Below are 25,119 nucleotides of genomic sequence, written 5' to 3'. Positions count from 1 at the left end.
TCAGAATAGGCTCCAATAATATCGGAGCCGAGGTCGACTCCAGTACAACAGATACTTCCTGCGGCCCCGAGGACAAGGGAGCCGAGGAGGCAGTATCCACTTTTGAAACCTTCTCCGGGGGCTCCGATGAGACAGATGGAGCCGGAGACCTTTTCTTGGCCTTGGAAGTCTTAGACTTAGTGCTAGAAGAAGAGTCTAAGGACTCCTCAAAAGAAGGCTTAACCAGGCCCTTCAAAATCAACTTATTTTTTTCTTTCCTGCAGTACCCTTGGGCTGAAAGCGTGGCAAAAACTGCAGGACTCTTGCAGGTGAATAACACCAAGACAATAAACGCAGATAGAATGCCCATCTGTAATGGACATCTTGTAGCCACATTTTGAGCATTTTTTAAACCCAGAGGGTTTATGCTCTTTCTGCTCTTTAGACATAGTAGTTCACAGCACCCACTCAACCGACAACAACAGACACAAGAGGAAGGCGGGAAAAAACAAACTACGAACAAGGAAAAAAGAAGTTATGTTCTTACCATAACGTTCCATGTGGAGTGTTCATCTCGCCGTTGTTCTTACACACGGGTTCGGAGCAGATCCTCAGCTCCGAGTCGGCCGCATAGCAAAGCTCTGCATCTTAGAGAAGCTCGAGACCAGGCTATATCCCACAATCCTCCCTGCCATTACTCAGATCTAGTTTGCAAGCAAACCAGACTAACAATAAACCTGAGGTGCTAAGGCTACATACCGCCACAAAAATTCAGAGACACTATCTCACTGATAAATGAACTAAAGGGTAACAAAATATACCCCATGAGGTAAGAGGCAATATACCCGGAAGAGGTAAAGACATGTGAACCAGACTCTAGTCCTACTCGTTCTTCCAAACACGTGAGGGAGGGAAGGGGGGGAATGTAAGAACAAAGGCGAGATGAACACTCCACATGGAACGTTATGGTAAGAACATAACTTCTTTATGTGAGAGTGTTCAATCTCGCCGTTTGTTCTTACACATGGGTAGCGTCCCTAGCTCCGTCACCCTGAGTGACTCATGGAAGAACGTTCCTGAGCACAGTGGAACCAAAAGATGTCCTGTCTTTGGAGGCTTTGTCAACTCTATAATGAGCGATGAAAGTATGTGGTTTAGACCACGTGGCTACTGCACAAATCGTGTCCAAAGGCAGGCGAGCTGCATGAGCCAAGGAAGTGGAAACGGATCTAGTAGAATGGCCCTTAGGTTTGGTGGGCAAGGCCTGATTCAACTTAGAATACACAAAAGCTATACAATCAGTAAGCCATTTAGAAAGCATATGTTTTGTAACTGCCATGCCCTTTTTATTGTCTGCAAATGCAACAAAAAGTTGATCTGTTTTTCTGTAATCCTTAGTCCTGTCCAAATAAAATCTTAGCTGTCTGTGGACATCTAACTTGTGCAGCATATATTCCAACTTGCTGGTATGGTTTTTGAAGAAAGTAGGGAGTTCAATGGACTGATTAATATTTATGACAGAATATACCTTAGGAAGGAAAGATGGGTTTGTTCGTAAGGAAACTCTATCTGGGTGGAAAATTAAGTAAGGTGGTTTAATTGATAGCGCTTGCAGCTCTGACACTCTCCGAGCTGAAGTAACCGCTACAAGAAAAAGAGTCTTCCACGACAAAAACTTCAGGAGGCAAGAAGAGGCTGGTTCGAAGGGTGGCAACATTAGTTGCGACAATAACAAATTTAAATTCCATGGGAATAAAGGGTCTCTGACGGGCGGTCAAAGATGGAAGGAACCTTTCATAAAAGCCTTACAAAGCCTGTGGGACATAATAGAAGAACCGTCTTCACCAACATGGAAGTTGGATATGGCCGCCAACTGTACTCTTAGTGTGGAAGTAGAGGCTCCTTCGTGGAAAAGGATGGATAGAAATTCTAGAACTTTATGTAAAGGAGCAACCAGGGGGTCCTAGTGTTGGCTAGATGCCCAGTACACAAAGCGTTACCATTTACTCCTGTAGAGTTTTGTAGTGGAAGCCTTATGAGAGGCAACCAAAATGCGTTGAAATGCCGGAGAAAGTAGATCAGACCTGGCTAGGTGGGGAAGTGGAGCAGCCAAGCTGCTAGTTTGAGGGATAGAAGAGACGGGTGAGGAACTCCCGACGAATGTGCCAGTAGATCTGGTACTGGGTCCAGGATCCACGGTTCCTCTGTTTGATGGGCTCGAAGAAAGGGGAACCATATCTGTCGAGGCCAGAATGGGGCTATGAGTATAATTGTCCTTTCCAGGTTCATGGCTTTCTGAAGAAATTTGGGAATCAAGGGGGTAGGTGGAAATGCATATAGGAGACCCGGGGGCCAATCGTGTATCAGTGCGTCCCTGGGGACATCCCCTGGAGAGGGTAGAAGGGCAAAATAGCTTCTGCATTTGGTATTCATCGGGGAGGCGAATAGATCGCAGCAAGGCTGGCCCCATTTGCGGAAAATTCTTTCCGCCACCTGTAGTTTAAGGGACCACTCGTGAGGTAACAGGATGGCTCTGCTCAACCTGTCCGCAATGACGTTGGATGACCCCGGGATGTGCGTTGCTATCAGAAAGTGACCCGTGGACTCTGCCCATTGCCAAATTCTCATGGCCTCTCTGCATAATGGGTAAGATCTGGTTCCCCCTTGTTTGTTTATGTACCAGACTACAGACATGTTGTCTGTCTGAACTGCTACTGTTCCTAGAGGTAGGAGGGTTTGAAAGTGTTGCAACGCCAAGAACACCGCCCTCATTTCCAGAACATTTATGTGCAGGTTGTACTCCATGTTGGACCATTCCCCTTGGACTGTTCTTCCCTGAAAAAGTCCCCCCACCCTATCAGAGAAGCGTCCTGGAAACCTTCTATCGTGGCAGTCGGATTCGGTAGAACAAATAGACGACCCATAGTGAGAGATCCTGACTGAACACCCACCATGAGAGGTTTCGCTTGCAAGAATCTGTTATCAGAATCTCGTGCATTAGGGGGGTAACTGTTGGAACGACCACTGCGTGAACAGCAGCCATTGGAGGAGCCTCATGTGCAATCTCCCCATAGGAACTGCAATCAGGGACGCTGCCATGAGTCCCAAAACCTTCAACACCAATTTGGCCGGGGCTTTCCTGCATTGCAGTAGAAGAAGAACCTGTTCCTTGAGGGATGAAGCCCTTACTTGAGGGAGCTTTACCAGTGTTAAGCGCGTATCTAGGTCTGCTCCGATGAATGAAATATACTGTGAGGGCAGTAAGGCAGATTTTTCGAAGATGATGGAAATCCCTAGGTGGGAACAAAGGTTGACTGTATAGTCTCTGGCTTGTATGAGGAGATGCTCGGTGGTGGCGGTAAGGAGCCAGTCGTCCAGATAGGGAAACACCCGGAATCCTAGACATCTCAAGTGAGACGCTACCACTGCCATGCATTTGGTGAATACCCTGGGGGATGAGGTGAGCCCAAAGGGCAGGGCTCAAAATTGAAAATGACTGGCTCCCAGCCGGAAGCGCAGGTGATCTCTGGACAGTCTGGCCATCTTGATCTGGTAGTACGCGTCCTTGAGATCTATCAAGCACATCCAGTTGTCCTTCTGCAAAAATGGAAGGATCGATTGAAGCGTGACCATCCGGAACTTTTCCTTCTTCAAGAAGGTATTGAGATTGCTGAGATCCAAAATGGGTCTCCAGTCCCCTGTCTTTTTTGGAACTAAAAAGAATCTTGAGTAAGTTCCGGATCCTTTTTGGTCCGCCCGAGACTGGCTCAATGACTCTTTTTATTGAGCAGCTTTGAAATTTCTATTGCTGCTGGGCCTCGCAGACGGGGTGGCACATCTGGAAACCTTCTTTGTTGGGGTGGAGTTGACATAAAGGGGATTTTGTATCCTCTGGTTACAATGCTTTTTACCCAGGAGTCTGAGGTGAGAGTTAGCCAGGCCTGAGGGTATAAAACCAAGCGACCCCCGACTGCCTCCAGAGCAGGACAGTCGGGCCCCCATTCAGGAGTGCTGGAAAGGCTTACCAGGGATAGGATCCCTGTCGCCTTGGTTCTGCGGACCCCCTCTGCCGCCGGGGCAACGTCTTCCATGTCTGCCCCCCCTCTGCCTCTGGGGGGGGGGGTCACTCAGTGTGGCCTGGAAAGATCCCTGAGTTTTACGGAACCACATTTTTCCACCACGTTGCCCTTTGGGGTACGGTCTAGATGGAACGGAAAAACGGACTCCGACAGCAGACAGAGTCTTTCCTTCTTGCTCACACCGAGTTAATGTCTCTTTCACTTTGGGCCCAAAAAGAGTGGCACCATCAAAGGGGGCGTTGGCGAAGGAAGACTTGAAGGCTTCCGCAAATGAGCACAGCCGCATCCAGGATTGTCTTCGTAGAGCAATCGCTGAAGCTGCGGCTCTACTCGACCCATCAGCCGCATATGAGATGAGCCTCATGGACGAGTTCACTATGGAGGTAAGGGTGTTAAGCTGTGCTGTTACCTTATCTGAAACAGCAGCATCTGTGTTACCCTGGAGGGTATCTCCCAGCTCCTTGATGAGATCCCTCTGTAGACGTGTAAAATGTGTCAAATAGTTTAGCGAATGCATGGAAAAAGTCGCTGAACTAAAAACGCGCTTCCCGTATCTGTCCATAGTGCTAGAAATAGAAGTTATGTCCTTACCATAACGTTCCATGTGGAGTGTTCATCTCGCCTTTGTTCTTACACATGGGTTCGGAGCCGATCCTCGGCTCCGTGCCGGCCTCTTGCAAGCTCTGCATCGAGAAGAAGCTCGAGACAATCTAATACCCACAATCCCCCTCTGCCTTTACCTCAGATCTAGTTTGCAAGCAAACCAATCTACAGAATAGCACATTCATGCTTATACACATATGTAAAGAAAGAATCTACAGATAACTATATATATATCTAAACAGACACATATATATATATATATATATATATATATGCCAACTATGTACACAATGTCGTAACAGTAGCAGAATGCTCCTGGCCAGGCATCAAAGAACGTTCTTCCTAAGGGTGGGAGGGTGGGACTGTAAGAACAAAGGCGAGATGAACACTCCACATGGAACGTTATGGTAAGGACATAACTTCTATATGTGATAGTGTTCAATCTCGCCGTTTGTTCTTACACATGGGTAGCGTCCCTAGCTCCTTGATCCTGAGGAACTCACGGGAGGACGTTCTTGAGCACAGTGGAACCAAAGGTTGCCCTGTCCCTAGAAACCTTGTCTACTTTATAATGAGAAATAAATGTATGTGGCTTAGACCAAGTAGCAGCCGCACAAATAGCGCCAGTGGTAGGCGAGCTGCATGAGCCAAAGACGTAGACACTGACCTTGTGGAATGTCCTTTGGGTTTGTGTAAAAGGGTTGATTTGAAGAATCGTAGACATAGATTATACAATCCGTTAACCATTTAGAAAGAGTTCTTTTGGTAACTGCAAGTCCTTTCCTGCTATCAGCAAAAGCCACAAAGAGTTGATCTGTTTTTCTGTGATCTTTTGTTCTATCCAAATAAAATCTTAGCTGTCTGTGAACATCCAATTTGTGTAACATATACTCCATTTTGTTGGAGTGGTTTTGAAGAAAGTGGGTAATTCAATGGACTGATTAATATTGTTAATAGAACACACTTTAGGGAGGAAGGATGAATTGGTTCGAAGAGAAACTCTGTCAGAGTGAAAGATCAAATAAGGGTGCTTGATGGAGAGAGCCTGAAGTTCAGATACTCGCCTAGCGGAAGTAATGGCTACCAGAAAGAGAGTTTTCCAGGACAAAAATTTTAATGGGCAAGAAGAGGCGGGTTCGAAAGGGGGCAACATTAATTTAGATAACAATAAATTTAGACTCCAAGGTGACGTCGGAGATCTGACCGGTGGTCTAATATGAAAAACTCCTTTTAAAAAGGCTTTACAAAGTCTGTGAGCCATAACAGGAGCTCCACATTCTTCCACATGGAAATTCGAAATGGCAGCCAATTGAACTCTTAGAGTAGCAGGAGAAGCACCCTGAGGAAATAAATCCGTTAAGAACTCTAATATCTTATTCAAAGGAGCTATAAAAGGATCCACATGGTGTGTATTCGCCCAGAATACAAATCGCTTCCATTTGCTAGTATATGTTTTAGTAGTGGAAGCTTTATGCGAAGCCACCAATATATCCTGGACTGCTGGTGACAAAAGATCAGACCTGGCTAAGTTGGGAATTGGAGCAGCCAAGCTGCTAGATGGAGTGACCGGAGCGCGGGATGGGGAACCCCTGACGAGTGAGTCAATAGATCTGGCTCTGGGTCCAGAATCCAGGGTCCCCGAATGCAGTGTATCTTCAGGAAGGGAAACCAAATTTGACGAGGCCAGAATGGAGCAATGAGGATTATCGTCCTGTGTAGGTTCCTGGCTTTCTGGAGAAACTTTGATATCAGAGGAAATGGAGGAAATGCGTACAGGAGTCCCGGGGGCCAATCGTAAACCAGTGCGTCCCTGGGGACTTCCCCTGGAGGGGGTAATAGGGCAAAGTAGCTCCTGCATTTGGCATTCATTGGAGACGCAAACAGGTCGCAGGAAGGCTGGCCCCACGTGCGAAAAATCCTTTTCGCCACTGACTGTTTTAGGGACCACTCGTGCGGTAACAGAATTGCTCTGCTCAGCCTGTCGGCTATGACGTTGGATGACCCCGGGATGTGCGTTGCTATTAGAAAGCGACCCGTGGACTCCGCCCACTGCCAAATTCTCATGGCCTCTCTGCATAGTTGATAGGACTTGGTTCCCCCTTGCTTGTTTATGTACCAGACTACAGACATGTTGTCCGTCTGAACTGCAATAGTCCCTAGAGGAAGAAGGGGAGCAAAGTGTTGCAACGCTAGAAACACTGCCCTCAACTCTAGAACATTGATGTGCAGATTGTACTCCAAATTGGTCCAATCGCCTTGGACTGACTGTCCCTGAAAGATGCCCCCCCACCCTATCAGGGAAGCGTCCGTGGTCACCGTAACTGTGGGCGTGGGTAGCACAAACGGCCTCCCCTTGGAAAGGTTGCACGTTTGAAGCCACCAGTTTAGATCTGTTTTGCATGTCTTTGTTATAAGAATCTCGTGTGTTAGAGGTAGTTGTTGAAACGACCATTGTGCAAACAGTAGCCATTGTAGGACTCTCATGTGCAGCCTTCCCAGGGGAATTGCAATAAGGGAGGCTGACATGAGGCCCAACACCTTCAGTACTAGTTTTGCAGGAGATTTCCTTGACAAGAGTAGAAGACGATATGAGTCTGAAGTGATAATATCCTTTCTGGGGGAAGCCTCAGAATCAACTGACGTGTGTTTAATTCTGCTCCTATGAACAAGATATTTTGTGATGGCTGAAGTAAGGATTTTCGAAGTTTACGGAGATCCCTAGGTGAACACACAGTTGAAGAACAAAGTCTCTGGCCTGCAGTAGTTGACGCCGGTGGTGGCGAAAGGAGCCAGTCGTCCAGATACGGAAACACCTGGAATCCCTGGCGTCTCAAGTGAGACGCTACCACTGCCATGCATTTGGTGAAGACCCTGGGGGCTGAGGTTAGACCAAAGGGCAGGGCTCGAAATTGAAAGTGACTGGCTCCCAGCCGGAAGCGCAAATGATCTCTGGATGCCCTGGCCATTTTGATGTGGTAGTATGCATCCTCTAGATCTATTGAGCACATCCACTCGTCCTTCTGTAAGAATGGAAGGATCGATTGAAGCGTGACCATTCGGAACTTTTCTTTCCTGACGAAAGTATTGAGGTAGCTTAGGTCTAGAATGGGCCTCCAGTCCCCTGTTTTCTTTGGAACTAAAAGAACCTTGAGTAAGTCCCGAATCCTTGCTGGTCCGCTGGGACTGGTTGGATGACTCTTTTTCTAGCAGCTTTGAAATTTCTATAGCTGCTGGCTCTCGCAGATGGGGCGGTACATCTGGGAGTCTTTTCTTTGGGATGGGATGGGATAGGAAGGGTATGTTGTAACCTCTGGTAACCACGCTTTTTACCCACTTGTCTGTAGTTATATTTTGCCAGGCCTGAGGGTATAAAGCTAGCGACCCCGACTGCCTCCAGAGCAGGACAGTCGGGCCTCCTCTCAGGAGTGCTGGAGAGGTTTACCAGGGAGTGTTTCCCTGTCACCTTGATGTTGCGGAGCCCCTCTGCCGCCAGGGCGGCGTCTTCCACCTCTGCCCCTCCTCTGCCTCTAGAGGGGCATCACCCTGTGTGCCTGAGAAAGATCCTTGGGGTTTTGAAACCACATTTTCCACCGCGTTGCCCTTTGGGGTACGGTCTGGTTGGGGTGGAAAAACAGACTCCGACAGCAGACAGAGTCTTTCCCTCTTGTTCACACCGGTAAGGGTCTCCTTTACCTTGGGGCCAAAGAGAGTGGCACCGTCAAATGGGGCGTTTGTAAAGGAAGACTTGAAGGCTTCCGCAAAGGAGCATAGGCGCATCCTGGATTGTCTGAAGAGCAATCGCTGAAGCTGCTGCCCTACTCGAACCTTCGCCATGAGGAAATCAGCCTCATGGACGAGTTAACAATCGATGTTAGGGTATTAAGTTGCGCTGTCACTTTCTCTGAGACAGCTGCATCTGTAGCACCCTGGAGGGTATCTCCCAACTCTTTGACTAGATCCCTCTGTAGACGTGTAAAATGGGTCAAATAGTTCAGGGACCGCATGGAAAAAGCCGCTGAACTAAAAATGCGCTTCCCGTATCTATCCATCGTCCTAGAGTCTTTATTAGGAGGATGGACAGGCGAAGAAGACTCCGACATCTCCTTTTCGTGGCTGCTGCCACCACCATAGCGTCTACTGGAACTCCTTTTGTAAGGTAGGACTTATCCTGAGGTGCTGTGATGTATTTGTTAGGTTTCCTTGGAACAGGTTCCACTGTGTCAGGAGCCTCCCACGCCCTTCGAGCAATTAGTTCCATTAGTTCACCCAGGAGGAGGAAGGGCGAGCACCAAATGCCTTCAGCAGAACTGACTCATCCTCAGAAGGGGGAAGGGACTGCCAGTCACCTCTCTGCTTCAGGATCTCCAATATGTCCGAAAAAGAGACATCTTCTGAAGGTGACTTAGGGGACCCCTCTGACTCATCTAAGTCAGTATCAGATGTCAAGGATTCCTGTGGAGAATCCAAGTGTCTCCTCTTACACAATCTCTTCCTAGGGACTTCCTCGTGGGGAGCATCCGAAGAAGCCTCGGAGGAAGAGGAGGCACCCTCCAGGGGTGGCTGAGACACTGGTGCCCGACGCTTGGATGTGGCCGTGGGTGCAGATGAAGACAAAGGCCCTTTATGGGGAGGAGAGACTGCTTCCACTGATGTGGTTGTCTGGGTAGACAACACCTTCCTCATCAGGTCGAACGCTCCCGGGTCCCGCATCGAAGAGTCCCCGGTTCCGAAGAAATGGGAAGAATCCCGACACAGGCACCGAAGGCATCGACCCGAGGACGGAGCCGAATCGATCCGCCGAGGCCCGAGGGAGAGTCGGAACCGACACGCCGGTTCGACTCGCCCCGGAACCAAGAACAGACCGTCGGCTCCGAGACTCCGGTACGGGTCCGACGGAGTCGAGGTGAGGGGAACAGACCGAGAAAAGGACGGTTCTGGACCGAGGGCTCCACAATCAGTAGATCAGCCTCTTCCGGCTCCAAAGACTGAATCGGTCTCGGAGGAGGAATGGATGGAGATACAGGGAGGCCTTCAAGTTTTGACACCAACTGGGTGGAAACCGAAATAAGTTTGGACAGGGCGAATGCTCCAATAACTTCTGCACCACGCGATCCACATCGACATCCGAAAGTTTGGAGGAAGAACGGGTCGAAGGAACCGAAGACGGAGCCGACCTCAATAAGGTCGAAGGAGGGAGCTCCATCACCGGTTCCAAGACTCGAGGCTCAGGAACCGATACCAGTTGAACACTCGGCCCCGAAGTCTGTGGAACCGGTGATCTAACCTTTGAAGAAGAGCTCGGAGCCGATGACTTAGGCTCCGACGTCTTTGACTCCTTAGAGGACTTCGATGCCTGGTCAGAAGCATCCAGAGCCTCTTGGAAAGCAGGTTTCAACAGACCTCTGTCCATTAGTTTCCTGCGCCTATCTGTCATGACCCTCCCACTAAAGAGTGACAGATGGAGCAATCCTCTTGTAAGTGGAGAGGGCCAAGGCAGTAGACGCAGGAACTATGGTTGTCAGTGACCGACATTTTCTGGCCACACTGACAACGCTTGAAACCAGACTTTACCTTCTCAGACATTATAGGGAAGAAAGACAAATCCAGTAAAAACAGTCAAATCCGATAAAGTTAGTCAAAACCGATGAAAATTGTCAAATCCGGTAAAATTTTCCTTAACTAGGTAAAATATGAAGGGTGTAGGCCCCGACAAATATTTAACCGATAATTATAGTTAACGGTACCAATAAATTAACGGAACCACAACACAATCATACAGTTAACCCTGAAAAACATCAAATAGAATAGAATCCTAATAAAATATAACAAAATAAAGTTATATCTTAGCTTAGAAACTCTCGAGCTAGCTCCCAACGATGCGTATGCAGCAGCGGCAAACTAGATCTGAGGTAAAGGCAGAGGGGGATTGTGGGTATTAGATTGTCTCGAGCTTCTTCTCGATGCAGAGCTTGCAAGAGGCCGGCACGGAGCCGAGGATCGGCTCCGAACCCATGTGTAAGAACAAACGGCGAGATTGAACACTATCACATTCCTTATTAGGAGGATGAACAGAAGAGGAAGACTCAGACATCTCCTTTTTAGTGGCTGCAGCCACCACCATAGCGTCAACCGGGACTCCTTTAGTAAGATAAGTCTTGTCCTGGGGAGCAGTAATAAATTTGCTTGGTTTTCGAGGGACCAGTTCCACTGTGTCCGGTGTCTCCCACGTTCTTCGAGCAATCAAATCCATTAACTCATCGAAGGGCGGAGTAACCCAGGAGGTAGAAGGTTGAGCACCAAAAGCCTTCAGCAACACTGACTCGTCCTCAGTGGGGGCTAGGGACTGCCAATCACCCCTCTGTTTTAAAATCTCCAAGATGTCCGCGAATGAGACATCCTCGGAGGGGGATTTTGGGGACCCCTCTGACTCATCCAAGTCAGTGTCAGAAGTTAGAGATTCCTGTGGGGAATCTAAGTGCCTCCTCTTGCACAATCTTTTCCTCGGAACCTCATCAGAGGGGGATTCCGGTGAGGCTTCCGAGGAACAGGGGGCACCCTCTGTGGATGGCTGAGACAATGGTGCTCCACGCTTTGGATGTGTCGTGGGAACAGAAACAGAGCGGCTCCTTAGCGGAGGGAGAAGACGCCCCCGATGAAGTGGTTGTCTGTGTAGACAAAACCTTCCTCATAGGGTCAAAAACCCCTGCACCTCGGGTCGAGGACTCCCACGGTTCCGAAGAACATGGAAGAATCCCAGACACGGGGCCCATGGGTCTCGACCCCAAGGACGGAGCCGAGCCAATCTGCACCGAGACCCCAAGAGGGAGAGTCGGCACCGAAAGGTCGGTACGACTCTCGGTCCCGGAACCAAGGAGATATCTTCGACTCCACGACTCACCTATAGGTTCCGAAGGAGTCGAGGTCAATGGTGTCGATCGTGCAATGGAAGGTTTCGGCACCGAGGGCTCCACTATCATCGGCTCATCCTCTTCCGGCTCCGAAGACTGGATGGGTCTCAAAGGAGGACCTGTTGCAGATAAGGGAAGGCCTTCTAGTTTCGACATCAATTGGGAGGAAACTGGAATCAACTTGGAAAGGGCCATGTTCTCCATAAGTTTCTGCACGACACGATCCGCATCAGTATCGGATAACGGTCTGGAAGATCGGGTCGAAGGGGCCGAAGATGGCACCGACCAAAGAATGGAAGGTGGTGGTAGCTCTGACACCGGTTCCAAGACCTGGGGCTCAGTGAGAGATAAACGTTCGACGCTCGGCCCCGAAGTCTGTGGAACCGGCAAACAAACTTTAGAAGATGAACTCGGAGCCGATGACATGGGCTCCGACATCTTCGCCCCATTCGAGGACTTAGAAGCCTGGTCAGACTTGTCCAAGGCCTCTTGGAAAGCAGGCTTAAGAAGTCCCCTGTCTATAAGTTTCCTGCGTCTATCTGTCATGACCCTCCCACTGAAGAAATGGCATATAGAGCAATCCTCTTGCAAGTGGAGATGGCCAAGACAGTAGACGCAGGAAGTGTGGTTGTCAGTGATGGACATTTTCTGCCCACACTGACACCTTTTAAAACCAGACTTGGCTTTCTCAGACATAATAAGCAAAAAACACTTTTACTGTAAAAAAGAGAAAATTTAAACACTAGCTATAATTAAGAAGAAAAAAAATATATATATATATATATATATATATATATATATATATATATATATATATATAGCTATAGGTTATAGAAAGGTAGGCCCCAAAGGGAAACCTATAAAAGAACTAACTACACTACACACACACACACTATAGTAAGGTCAGAAACTAAATTCTCAATAACTATAAGAACTATAAGAACTTTTAAACAAAACAATAACTATCTTATCTGTCAATAACAAGTTTTCTCTGGTCCGAGCTCTCTTAACGATGTGACCCGTTGTAGCGGCAAACTAGATCTGAGTAATGGCAGGGAGGATTGTGGGATATAGCCTGGTCTCGAGCTTCTCTAAGATGCAGAGCTTTGCTATGCGGCCGACTCGGAGCCGAGGATCGGCTCTGAACCCGTGTGTAAGAACAAACGGCGAGACTGAACACTCTCACATCTCTAATTTAAAAGTTTCTTTGGTGCAGCAAGGAATCTAACTACCAACCAAACAAAACTTTTAGTTATGTACTCACCATAACTTCAGATGTTTGGGATCCATCTCGCCTACATTCCGACTGATGGGTTCGGAGCCGATCCCTCGGCTCCGACTCGGCACGCTTATGCCAAAGAGCGAAGTCTCTAATTGGCTGAGCTTACTATATCCCAGGATGCACCACTACCAGTCCCCCAGATCTAGTTTGTCCGCATACATGCACACATGCACGCCCTGCTTATATAACATCGTCAGATGAAACAAGATAAAACAGTAGAACTCAAAACCGTTCAATCTCTTCTGATCTCCAAGGCAGGGGGAAGGAGGGTGGGTATTAGGAATGTAGGCGAGATGGATCCCAAACATCTGAAGTTATGGTGAGTACATAACTAAAAGATGTTATGTGATCCTATCTCGCCTACATTCCGACTGATGGGACAGCGTCCCTAGCACCTGAATCCTGGGTGGCTCACTGGAAAACACTCCTGAGCACCGTGGAACCAAATGAAGCTCGTCCTTTAGATGCCACATCCAATTTGTAGTGGGAAATGAAAGTGTGCGGAATGGACCAAGTAGCCGCAGCACAAATTTCCGATATAGCAAGCTTGGAATGAAAAGCTATAGAAGTAGCCATAGCTCTGGTAGAATGAGCTTTGATAGATGTTGTAAGTTGCTTATTTGAAGAAGAATAAGCCTGAGTTATGCAATCTCTGATCCATTTGGAGATAGTAGCTTTTGTGATGGTTTGACCCAATTTATTATCTGAGAAGGACACAAACAACTGGTCTGACTTACGAAGTTGCTGAGTCCTGTCTAAATAGAAGCGTAATTGCCTGTGAACATCCAATTTATGGAGAGTGTATTCTGCTTCATTGGAGAATTTTGGGAAGAAAACTGGTAGCTCTAGAGATTGTTGGAGACAGAAACTAGAACAGACCTTTGGGACAAAGGATGGATTAGGCCTAAGTGATACTCTATCCTTGTGGAAAATCAAGCACGGTGGCTTAATAGACAGGGCTTGAAGCTCTGAAACTCTTCTTGCAGAAGTAATTGCGACTAAAAGGCAGTTTTCCAAGACAGATATTTTAATTCACATGTAGCAGCCGGTTCGAAGGGGCGATGTTAATTGTGCGCCAAGCACCAAATCAAGATCCCACGGAGGCAGGATGAAAAATTGGGGGTCTTAATAGGCCCGCACCTTTAATGAAAGTTTTGCATAGTCTGCTACTCATCAATGGAGGATCCATGGATTCGTGGAATTTAGAGATAGCCGCTAGTTGGACTTTAATAGTAGAGACAGAAGATCCTTGATTAAACAGGGATGTTAAGAATTTCAAAACCTCTGGGACAGGAGCAGTGATAGGGTCTAAGCCCTTGAGTTGAGCCCAGATAGCAAACCTCTTCCACTTACTGAGGTACAATTTGTTAGTGGTGGGTTTGTGGGCCGAAGATAAAATGTGAACAACTTCCGGTCTAGTGTGTGCCTTCTGACTAAAGTCGGAAGTGGAGGAGCCAAGCTGTCAATTTCAAAGATTGAAGGGACTGATGCCGATGTCCCGACTGATGGATTAGCAGGTCCGGAATTAGGTCTAAAGTCCATGGATCGTCCACCGCATGCTTCTTCAGGTAAGGAAACCATACCTGACGAGGCCAGTATGGGGCAATCAGTATCATTGAGGAGCCCAATTGAGAAGCTTTTTGAATAACTTTGGGGAGAAGTGGAATTGGAGGAAAGGCATAAAGTAGCCCTGTTGGCCAAGGTTGTGCTAGAGCATCCATAGCTGGTACTCCTGATGTGGGATCAAGGAGAAGAACCTTTGGCACTTGGTGTTTAGTGGAGTTGCAAATAGGTCGCAGCACGTCCCCATCTCCTGAAAACCTGAGCTGCTACTGTGTGGTTTAGAGACCACTCGTGAGGAGAGAGAATTGTCCTGCTCAATTTGTCTGCCAATATATTTGACCTTCCCGGGATGTGGGTCGCTACCAAGAAGCGGTTGGTAGCTACAGCCCATTCCCACACTCTCATGGCCTCTCTGCAAAGGGGGTACGATCTGGTCCCGCCTTGTTTGTTCAGATACCAGACCACCGACATGTTGTCTGGGTGGATGGCGATGATGCCCTGAGGAAGAAACTTGTGTAAGGCCTGTAGGGATAGAAGTACAGCCCTCATCTCCAACACGTTGATGTGGAGAAGAGCTTCGTCTGGAAGCCAGGAGCCCTGAACTAGCCTGCCCAGACAATGCCCCCCCCACCCTATCTGGGAGGCATCTGTCGTCAGGGTAACCACTGGAGAGGGAAGAACAAAGGGGCTTCCTTGATCCAAATTGGATGTCTGAAGCCACCAGCGAAGGTCCCTTTTGCATATTTCCGTAATCATGATGTGATGATTAAGGGGAAGATCCTGAAAGGACCATTGAGTTGACAATAGCCACTGAAGAATCCTCATGTGCAATCTTGCCAGAGGAACTAAAAGAACCGTGGCAGACATTGAGCCTAAGACTTGTAGAACCATCCTGGCTGGGGCTTTGGATCTCGAGATCAGAGCTTGAACTTGGCCCTGTAAAGTTTGGATCCTTTCGGGAGGAAGAAAGACGCGCATCAATCTTGAGTCTATCTCTGCTCCTATGAACTTTATGCGTTGAGAGGGCAGCAAGACAGACTTTGACCAATTGAATGTAATCCCAGGGTAATACCCAGGAGATGGTGGCTTTGAGGTTGTCCATTAGTAGATGCCTGGTGGTGGCAGTCAGGAGCCAGTCGTCCAGATAGGGAAACACTTGGAATCCAAGACTTCTCAGGTGAGCCGTCACTACTGCCAAACACTTGGTGAACACCCTGGGGGCTGTGGTGAGACCAAAGGGCAGAGCGCAAAATTGGTAATGACTGACTCCCAGGCTGAAGCGCAGATACCTCCTGGACGCCTGATGTATCGGTATGTGATAATAGGCGTCCTTGAGGTCTATGGAGCACATCCAAACATCCTTCTCCAACAATGGGAGAATGGATTGTAACGTGACCATTCGGAATTTGGATTTCGTGACGGATTGGTTCAGTCTGCTGAGATCCAATATTGGTCTCAGGTCCCCTGTCTTTTTTGGCACTAAAAGAACCTGGAGTAATTTCCTGATCCGATCTGGTCTGTGGGGACCGGTTGGATGACTCCTTTTTCTAGCAGCTTTAAAGCTTCTGCGGCTGCCATTTCCCTTTGACTGGGTGGTGGGTCCGGGATTCTTTTGGACGGTAGGGGCGAGTATGTGAATGGGATGGTGTAACCTCCGGCAATGATCCGAAGCACCCATCTGTCCTGAGTGATTGACTCCCAGGCTTTTAGGTGCTTGGCAAAACGACACCCGACTGGCTCCGGAGCAGCACAGCCGGGCAATCCCTCATGACGTGTGGGAGGCTGAAGAGCCACGAAAGGACTCGCGGTCTCCAGAATTGTGGGGCCCTCTGCCGCCTCTGGGACGGCGTCTCCCTGAAAAATTTCCCCGTCCTCTGCCTCTGGAAGGGGAATCTTCCTGCTGTTGGGAGAAAAACTTACGGGATTTGCGGAACCACATTTTCCCCCCTCCTTTAGCCTTGGGGTAAGGCCGAAAGGGAGTGGAATAACGGGCACCTACGGCAGATAAAGTTTTTCCCTCTTGCTCACAGCGGGTAAGGGTGTCTTTAACCTTGGGTCCAAACAAGGAGGACCCATCAAAGGGAGCGTCGGCGAAGGAAGACTTGAAGGCCTCGTCAAACTGACACAAGCGGAGCCAGGCTTGTCTCCGTGAGAGCCACGCCTGTGCCTGCCGCTCTACCGCCCCTTGCCGCATAGGAAATGAGCCTCATGGACGAGTTAGAAATTGACGTAAGGATAGCCAACTGAGAGCTAACCGACTGGGCTAGCTGCTCAGGTAGGTTACCGAGAGGGAATCTGACAACTCCTTGACCAGATCCCTCCGAAGCCTGGTAAAATGTGCCAAATAATTCAGAGACCTTAAAGTAAAGGCCGCTGAAGTCAGGGTGCGCTTCCGCACCTGTCCATACTCCTAGACTCCTTATTAGGAGGATGGATGGACGTTGAAGCCTCTGCCACGTCCTGTTGTGTAGCAGATGCCACCACCATGGCATCTACAGCCACGCCTTTAGTGAGGAACTCCTTCTCGGGGAGCAGACAAAAATTTATTTGGGCGAGAAGGGACTGGTTCCACGGTATCTGGATGTTCCCACGCCCTTGACAAACTAAATCCAGAAGCTCGTCGAAGGCGGAGACACCCAGGAGGCGGAGGGCTGAGCCCCAAAGGCCTTGAGGAGCACTGACTCATCAGCAGAGGGGTTTGGATATCCAGCCGCCTCGTTGTTTGAGGATCTCTAAGATGTCTGCAAAGGAGACATCATCCGAGGACGACTGGGACCCCTCTGCATCATCAAGATCAGTGTCTGATGTAATAGACTCGGGGAGTCCACGTGCTTCCTCTTGCACGATCTCTTCCTTGGGGTTCCTCCGAAGACAACTCCGAAGAACCCTCAGGAGGAGGGAACCCCAATGGGGGTAACCTCAGGCCCCGGGCTCCGCTGACTACGGACAGGGGAACTGCCAAAGACCCAGTCTCCACGCCCAGGGAAGGTGCCGGAAAGCCGGCGAGATGAGCGAACAGGACTTCGCCAAGCCACTCCTCATGGCTCTGAAAGCCGGACCCCAGAATCCTGGGAGTGTCCGGTCCCGAGCCGTGATAGCTGACGGAAGTCCCGCAGCGAAGCACCGAGGGGAGGCTCGGAACCCAGCATAGGTCCCGAAACATCACCCCCGGGTCCAGCCGAAGAAGTCCACGTACCAAACTCGGACCCGAAGGCCCGGGTTGGAGTAAGGGTCGGAGCCGACCCTGAGATCTCCACCGGCTCCAACAGCACCTGCTCCCACGGAGCCGAAGCAGTCGGAGGAGGAATGGCAATGGGGTGGGCCAAGGTCATCGGCTCCGAAGCCAACTGGGTCGGAACCGAAACAAATTTTTGGAAGACTGGGGACTGGAACAGTCTTTGGAGCACCCTGTCTATATCAGAATCTGACATCCTCGAAGACCGAGAGGAAACAGAACGGGTTCGAGACGGCCTCTCCAACGGCCCCAAAGGACTAGGGGACCGGCTCCGAGGTGAGTCAATGACTATCGGCGCCGAAGGAATACACACAGCAGATTCCATCGGTGCCGAGGTGGACTTCGGCGCCGAGGAGGAAGTGTCTGAGCGGGCGACCCTTGTCGGCTCCGAGACCAGTGGAGCCGACGAAGGTGACTCGCCTCTCGATGCCCCAGCCATCGGCTCCGAAGCCAGAGGAGTCGAGACTGGTGGCATCGAGGCAGACCGTTCCATCCTCGGCTCCGAAGTCCTTGGAGCCGAAGGAGAGGCCTGCCTATGTCTCTTGGCGGTCGGATCCGACGGACTGGTCGGAACCGACGCCCTTTTCTTTTTAGCCAGAGAAGGAGAGGATGCCAAGGCTTCTTCAAAAGAAGGTTTAATTAACCCCTTAAGAATTAATTTATTTTTCCTCTCCTGGAGGACCCTTGAGGAAAAAGCGTGACACACGCTGCATGACTCCTGTAAGTGTTTTGCACCTAGACAATACACACAGAGCGAGTGATCGTCTGTGATGGACATTTTAAAACTGCATTTGGTGCATTTTTTTAAAGCCCGAAGGCCTAGGATTTTGAGACATTATGGAAAGTGATTTTGACACACCCAAAACAAAATACAACTGACTTTCCGATAACACTTCCTAATAATAGGTTTTCAAATAACAAGGGTATTTTGAAACCCTGTAAGTTTTAAGAAGGTTGACTGACCTGGAAGGCCCTAGAATGAAGAAGGCCTACCAAACACAACCCAATCACACAACAAGTCTTAACCAACTCCAAACACACACAAAGAGAATAATAATGAACAATAGCTGTTAAAACAGCTTTTTTGTGAATAGAACACGAAATTCCTGACAGAAAAAGATAGTAGAATTACTACTTAGCTCAGCCAGCTCGAGACCACGTCTTCGCAGATTAGCGCAAACGAGATCTGGGGACTGGTAGTGGTGCATCCTGGGATATAGTAAGCTCAGCCAATTAGAGACTTCGCTCTTTGGCATAAGCGTGCCGAGTCGGAGCCGAGGGATCGGCTCCGAACCCATCAGTCGGAATGTAGGCGAGATAGGATCACATAACATCACAAGTTTACACAAAAACAACACAGTTGAGGACTAGGTCCTCTAATTTAAACGGGCCTAGCCTGCCAAAACAGAGGGATACCACAAAAAAAAACACTACTCGCTTACACAGTACACTCACAATGAAAAACTAGCTATTAAAATAGCTTTTTATGAGAAACAGACTGCTAAAGACTTATGAAAAGTTTTGAAAAAGGGTACTTAGCCACAGCCAAGCGAGACCACGTCCTAACTCTACGAGCGGCAGACGAGATCTGGGGCTAGGGCGAGGTGCATCTTGGGATACCGGGTTAGCCCAGCCAATTATAGAGACTTCATGCTAGAGAAATAAGTTGGCCGAGTCGGAGCCAAGAATCGGCTCCGAACCCGTGAGTAGAGAATGTAGGCGAGATAGGACCACATAACATCATCCGTTGAGTGGTAGAAAATCTGATTCCCACGGCAGACAGAGTCTTTCCATCCTGCTCACTGTGGGTAAGAGTCTCTTTTACTGATGGCCCAAATAAGGATATGCCATTGGAAGGGGAATTGATAAAGGACATCTTAAAAGGCTCCGGAAAGTCATATAGACACATCCAGGCATGTCTGCTTACGGCAATGCCCAAACCAGCTGCTTATGAGGTGCCTTCAGGTGTGTGAGAAATCAACCTCATTGAACAATTTGATATAAACAAGAGAGTGGCCAGCTGCGAGGATGTTCTTTTGAAATCCTCTGCTGGCATGGACTCCGAGGGAATATCTGATAGCTCTTTGGTCAAATTTGTCTGACATCTCGTGCAGTATGCCTGGTAAATGTGATAGTGTTCAATCTCGCCGTTTGTTCTTACACATGGGTTCGGAGCCGATCCTCGGCTCCGTGTCGCTGCAAGCTCTGCATCGAGAAGAAGCTCGAGACAATCTAATACCCACAATCCCCCTCTGCCTTTACCTCAGATCTAGTTTTCCGCTGCTGCGTTCGCATCGCTGGGAGCTAGCTCGAGCATCTTAAGTTAAGATATAACTTATTTTTGTTATATTTTATTGGATAATTTGTTCTCATAGATAACAGAAAGGATTAGTTGATATACTGAGTGTATGTGTGTTTGAGTAGGTTGAATTCTCGGTACCGTTAAGTTTATTAATTGGTTAGAGTTTTTCGGGGCCTACCAACCCTTCTTAACTTTGACACCGGACTTGACATTTAAATCGGGTTTGACTTTTTTTTTTTTCACCAGATTTGACTATTATACTGGACTTGACTCTTACTTGTAAAATGTCTGATAAAGTAAAATCAGGTTTTAAGCGTTGTCAGTGTGGCCAAAAAATGTCAGTGACTGACAACCATAGTTCCTGCGTCTACTGCCTTGGCCCTCTCCACTTACAAGAGGACTGTTCAATCTGTCACTCTTTTAGTGGGAGGGTCATGACAGATAGGCGCAGGAAACTCATGGACAGAGGATTATTAAAACCTTCTTTTCAGGAGGCTCTGGATGCTTCTGACCAGGCATCGAAATCCTCGAAGGAATCGAAGACGTCGGAGCCCAAGTCATCGGCTCCGAGCTCTTGGTAAAGTTAGATCACCGGTTCCACAGACTTGGGCCGAGTGTTCAACTGGTGTCGGTTCCTGAGCCTCGAGTCTTGGAACCGGTGATGGAGCTCCCTCCTTCGACTTTATTGAGGTCGGCTCCGTCGACCCGTTCTTCTTCCAAACTCTCTGATGTCGATGTGGATCGTGTGGTGCAGAAGTTATTGGAGCATTCGGCCCTGTCCAAACTTATTTCAGTTTCCACCCAGTTGGTGTCGAAACTTGAAGGCCTCCCAGTGTCTCCACCCATTCCTCCTCCGACCTGTCCAGTCTTTGGAGCCGGAAGAGGTTGATCTTCTGATTGTGGGGCCCTCAGGTCCAGAACCGTGCTTTCTCGGTCTGTTCCTCTCACCTCGACTCCGGACCCGGTACCGGAGTCTCGAGCCAACGATCTGTCCTTGGTTCCGGGGCCGAGAGTCGAACCGACGTTTGGTTCCGACTCTTCCCTCGGGGCCTCGGCGCGGATCGATTCGGCTCCGTCCTCGGGGTCGATGCCTTCGGTGCCTGTTTCGGGGATTCTTCCCATTTCTTCGAAACCGGGAGATTCTTCGATTCGGGACCCGGGGGCTTTCGACCTAATGAGGAAGGTGTTGTCTACCCAGACAACCACGTCAGTGGAAGCAACCTCTCCTCCCCATAAAGGGCCGTTATCCTCCTCTGCACCCACGGCCACATCCAAGCGTCGAGCATCTGTGTCTCAGCCACCCCTGGAGGGTGCCCCCTCTTCCTCGGAGGCTTCTTCGGATGCTCCCCACGAAGAAGTCCCTAGGAAAAGATTGTGTAAGAGGAGACACTTGGATTCTCCACAAGAATCCTTGACATCCGATACTGACTTAGATGAGTCAGAAGGGTCCCCTAAGTCACCTTCAGAAGATGTCTCTTTTTCGGACATATTGGAGATCCTGAAACAGAGAGGTGATTGGCAGTCCCTTCCCCCTTCTGAGGATGAGTCAGTTTTGCTGAAGGCATTCGGTGCTCGCCCTTCTTCCTCCTGGGTCACTCCGCCCTTGACGAATTAATGGAACTAATTGCTCGAAGGGCGGAGGCTCCTGACACAGTGGAACCAGTCCCAAGGAAACCCAATAAATATATCACTGCACCTCAGGACAAGACCTACTTAACAAAAGGAGTTCCAGTGGACGCTATGGTGGTGGCAGCGCCACGAAAAGGAGATGTCGGAATCTTCCTCATCTGTCCATCCCCTAATAAAGATTCTAGGACTATGGACAGGTATGGAAGCGCATTTTAGTTCAGCGGCTTTTTCCATGCGATCCCTGAACTATTTGACCCATTTTACACGACTACAGAGGGATCTAGGCAAAGAGTTGGGAGACCCTCCAGGGTACTACAGATGCTGCTGTCTCAGAGAAAGTGACAGCGCAACTTAATACCCTTACATCCATTGTGAACTCGTCCATGAGGCTGATTTCTTACACAGCCGAAGGTTCGAGTAGGGCAGCAGCTTCAGCGATTGCTCTTCGCAGACAATCCTGGATGCGCTTATGTTCATTTGCGGAAGCCTTCAAGTCTTCCTTTACTAACGCCCCATTTGACGGTGCCACTCTCTTTGGCCCCAAAGTAAAGGAGACCCTTACCCGGTGTGAACAGGAGGGAAAGACTCTGTCTGCTGTCGGAGTCCGTTTTTCCACCCCAACCAGACCGTACCCCAAAGGGCAACGTGGTGGAAAAATGTGGTTTCGAAAACCCCAAGGATCTTTCCCAGGCACACAGGGTGTTGCCCCTTCTAGAGGCAGAGGAGGGGGCAGAGGTGGAAGACGTCGCCCTGGCAGCAGAGGGGGTCCGCAGCATCAAGGTGACAGGGATACACTCCTGGTAAACCTTTCCAGCACTCCTGAGAGGAGGCCCGACTGTCCTGCTCTGGAGGCAGTCGGGGGTCGCTTAGCTTTATACCCTCAGGCCTGGCAAAATATAACTACAGACAAGTGGGTAAAAAGCGTGGTTATCAGAGGTTACAGCATACCCTTTCTATCCCATCCCATTCCAAAGAAAAGACTCCCAGATGTACCGCCCATCTCGAGAGCCAGCAGCTATAGAAATTTCAAAGCTGCTAGAAAAAGAGTCATCCAACCAGTCCCAGCGGACCAGCAAGGATTCGGGACTTACTCAAGGTTCTTTTAGTTCCAAAGAAAACAGGGGACTGGAGGCCCATTCTGGACCTAAGCAACCGCAATACCTTCGTCAAGAAAGAACAGTTCCGAATGGTCACGCTTCAATCGATCCTTCCATTCTTACAGAAGGACGACTGGATGTGCTCAATAGATCTGGAGGATGCATACTACCACATCAAAATGGCCAGGGCATCCAGAGATCATTTGCGCTTCCGGCTGGGGGCCAGTCACTTTCAATTTCGAGCCCTGCCCTTTGGTCTGACCTCAGCCCCCAGGGTCTTCACCAAATGCATGGCAGTGGTAGTGTCTCACTTGAGACGCCAAGGATTCCAGGTGTTTCCGTATCTGGACGACTGGCTCCTTTCTGCCACCACCCAGCGTCAACTATTACAGGCCAGAGACTATACTCTTCAACTGTGTGTTCACCTAGGAATTTCCGTAAACTTCAGAAAATCCTTACTTCAGCCATCACAGAGTATCTTGTTCATAGGAGCGGAATTAAACACACGTCAGTTAATTCTAAGACTTCCTCCAGAAAGGATACTATCACTTCAGACTCACATACGTCTTCTTCTCTTGTCCAGGAAATCTCCAGCAAAACTGGTACTGAAGGTTTTGGGACTCATGTCAGCTTCTCTTATTGCAATACCCTTGGGAAGGCTGCACATGAGAGTCCTACAATGGCTACTGTTTGCACAATGGTCGTTCCAACAACTACCTCTAACACACGAGATTCTTATAACGAACACATGCAAAACACACCTAAACTGGTGGCTTCAAACGTGCAACCTTTCCAAGGGGAGACCATTTGTGCTACCCACGCCTACAGTTACGGTGACCACGGACGCTTCCCTGATAGGGTGGGGAGGCATCTTTCAGGGACAGACAGTCCAAGGCGAATGGACCAATTTGGAGTACAATCTGCACATCAATGTTCTAGAGTTGAGGGCAGTGTTTCTAGCGTTGCAACACTTTGCTCCCCTTCTTCCTCTGGGAACTATTGCAGTTCAGACGGACAACATGTCGGTAGTCTGGTACATAAACAAGCAAGGGGGAACCAAGTCCTATCAGCTATGCAGAGAGGCCATGAGAATCTGGCAATGGGCGGAGTCCACGGGTCGCTTTCTAATAGCAACGCACATACCGGGGTCATCCAACGTCATAGCCGACAGGCTGAGCAGAGCAATTCTGTTACCGCACGAGTGGTCCCTGAAACAGTCAGTGGCGAAAAGGATTTTTCGCATGTGGGGCCAGCCTTCCTGCGATCTGTTTGCGTCTCCAATGAACGCCAAATGCAGGAGCTACTTTGCCCTATTACCCCCTCCAGGGGAAGTCCCCAGGGACGCACTGATTCACGATTGGCCCCCGGGACTCCTGTACGCATTTCCTCCATTTCCCCTGATATCAAGGTTTCTCCAGAAAGCCAGAAACCTACACAGGACAATAATCCTCATTGCCCCATTCTGGCCTCGTCAAATTTGGTTTCCCTTCCTGAAGACACACTGCATTCGGGGACCCTGGATTCTGGACCCAGAGCCAGATCTATTGACTCACTCGTCAAGGGCTCCCCATCCCGCGCTCTTGTCCCTCCATCTAGCAGCTTGGTTGCTCCAATTCCCAACTTAGCCAGGTCTGATCTTCTTTCGCCGGCAGTTCAGAATATATTGGTGGCTTCTCATAAAGCTTCCACTACTAAAATATACTCTAGTAAATGGAAGCGATTTGTATTCTGGGCGAATACACAGCAAGTGGATCCTTTTATAGCTCCTTTGAATAAAATTTTAGAGTTTTTAACGGACTTGTTCCATCAGGGTGCTTCTCCTGCCACACTAAGGGTTCAATTGGCTGCCATTTCAAATTTCCATGTGGAAGAATGTGGGGCTCCTGTTATGGCCCACAGACTTTGTAAAGCCTTTTTAAAAGGGGTTTTTCATATTAGACCACCAGTTAGATCTCCTACGTCACCTTGGAGTCTAAACTTGTTGTTATCTAAATTAATGTTGCCCCCCTTTGAACCAGCCTCCTCTTGCCCATTAAAATTTTTGTCCTGGAAGACTCTCTTTTTGGTAGCCATTACATCCGCTAGGCGAGTATCTGAACTTCAAGCTCTCTCCATCAAGCACCCTTATTTGATCTTTCAATCTGACAGAGTTTCTCTTCGAACGAATTCATCCTTCCTCCCTAAAGTTTGTTCTATTAGCAATATTAATCAGTCCATTGAATTACCCACCTTCTTCAAGAATCACTCCAACAAAATGGAGTATATGTTGCACAAATTAGATGTTCACAGACAACTAAGGTTTTACTTGGATAGAACAAAAGATCACAGAAAAACTGATCAACTTTTTGTGGCCTTTGCTGATAACAGGAAAGGATTGGCGGTTACCAAAAGAACTCTTTCTAAGTGGTTAACGGATTGTATAATTTATGTCTATGATTCTTC

The sequence above is a fragment of the Protopterus annectens genome, chromosome 7.part0, assembly GCF_019279795.1.
Source record: "Protopterus annectens isolate FY-2018-M chromosome 7.part0, PAN1.0, whole genome shotgun sequence".
Classification (NCBI taxonomy): domain Eukaryota; kingdom Metazoa; phylum Chordata; order Ceratodontiformes; family Protopteridae; genus Protopterus; species Protopterus annectens.
This window is presented reverse-complemented; position numbering follows the sequence as displayed.